Raw genomic sequence first — 1921 nt, forward strand, 5'->3', positions numbered from 1 at the left:
GCGCGCGGCCAGCACGCCGGGCGCCCCCCCCCTCACCGGCCGGGGACGGTCCCACCCAGCCACCGCCGCGTATCGCTTCATACCCACATGCCCACTCACGTTCGTGGGTATGACGGGTGTCGCTGAAGCAACCGGTTAATACCTGTACCGATCGTCGATATCAACGATTCACCTCCAGCGCGAACAACCGCGCAACAACGGATTTCCAGTTCATTTGCGTAACTTGGGCAGCAAACGTAGACATCCATCTACATTTGCGACTTCTACGAGTCTTGCATGCCTGGATGTTGTGTGTCACGACGCACTCCATCAGCATACATACACGCTGCGACGTGTGCACGAAAGAACACGTGGAAGGTGGCCAGCGTACGTATGCGAATGCCATTGCACAGCTGCGAAGCGCATTCAACACGCGAACTCCTGACCGACGAGCTAGAGGTGACAGGAGGGGAGGGGGGGGGGGGGGCGGGGGCGATATACGTCCTATTGCAGTACACAATACAGTGGATAGCGGGACCATGTGGAAAGTAAGCAACACTCGCAAGATGTGAGGGTACGCACCGTAAAATGAATCAATACGCAGAACACCACAGTGTGCGCGAAGTGAACTATGTTGAGATGGTTGCAATTAGGCAACGCTACACGAATTCCTAGATTCATATAACTAACAATTACAGGGCAGGTTAAGGCGCAACGTGGGTTAGGTTAGGGCGCAACGTGGGTTAGGTTAGGGCGCAACGTGGGTTAGGTTTGGGCGCAACGTGGGTTAGGTTAGGGCGCAACGTGGGTTAGGTTAGGGCGCAACGTGGGTTAGGTTAGGGCCCAACGTAGGTTAGGTTAGGGCGCAACGTAGGTTAGGTTAGGGCGCAACGTAGGTTAGGTTAGGGCGCAACGTAGGTTAGGTTAGGGCGCAACGTAGGTTAGGTTAGGGCGCAACGTAGGTTAGGTTAGGGCGCAACGTAGGTTAGGTTAGGGCGCAACGTGGGTTAGGTTAGGGCGCAACGTGGGTTAGGTTTGGGCGCAACGTGGGTTAGGTTAGGGCGCAACGTGGGTTAGGTTAGGGCGCAACGTGGGTTAGGTTAGGGCCCAACGTAGGTTAGGTTAGGGCGCAACGTAGGTTAGGTTAGGGCGCAACGTAGGTTAGGTTAGGGCGCAACGTAGGTTAGGTTAGGGCGCAACGTAGGTTAGGTTAGGGCGCAACGTAGGTTAGGTTAGGGCGCAACGTGGGTTAGGTTAGGGCGCAACGTGGGTTAGGTTAAGGCGCAACGTGGGTTAGGTTAGGGCGCAACGTGGGTTAGGTTAGGGCGCAACTTGGGTTAGGTTAAGGCGCAACTTGGGTTAGGTTAAGGCGCAACTTGGGTTAGGTTAAGGCGCAACTTGGGTTAGGTTAAGGCGCAACTTGGGTTAGGTTAAGGCGCAACTTGGGTTAGGTTAAGGCGCAACTTGGGTTAGGTTAAGGCGCAACTTGGGTTAGGTTAAGGCGCAACTTGGGTTAGGTTAAGGCGCAACTTGGGTTAGGTTAAGGCAGAAGTTGGGTTAGGTTAAGGCAGAAGTTGGGTTAGGTTAAGGCAGAAGTTGGGTTAGGTTAAGGCAGAAGTTGGGTTAGGTTAAGGCGCAACTTGGGTTAGGTTAAGGCGCAACTTGGGTTAGGTTAAGGCGCAACTTGGGTTAGGTTAAGGCGCAACTTGGGTTAGGTTAAGGCGCAACTTGGGTTAGGTTAAGGCGCAACTTGGGTTAGGTTAAGGCGCAACTTGGGTTAGGTTAAGGCGCAACTTGGGTTAGGTTAAGGCAGAAGTTGGGTTAGGTTAAGGCAGAAGTTGGGTTAGGTTAAGGCAGAAGTTGGGTTAGGTTAAGGCAGAAGTTGGGTTAGGTTAAGGCAGAAGTTGGGTTAGGTTAAGGCAGAAGTTGGGTTAGGTTAAGG

The sequence above is a fragment of the Schistocerca nitens genome, unplaced genomic scaffold (genome assembly GCF_023898315.1).
Source record: "Schistocerca nitens isolate TAMUIC-IGC-003100 unplaced genomic scaffold, iqSchNite1.1 HiC_scaffold_356, whole genome shotgun sequence".
NCBI classification, from domain to species: domain Eukaryota; kingdom Metazoa; phylum Arthropoda; class Insecta; order Orthoptera; family Acrididae; genus Schistocerca; species Schistocerca nitens.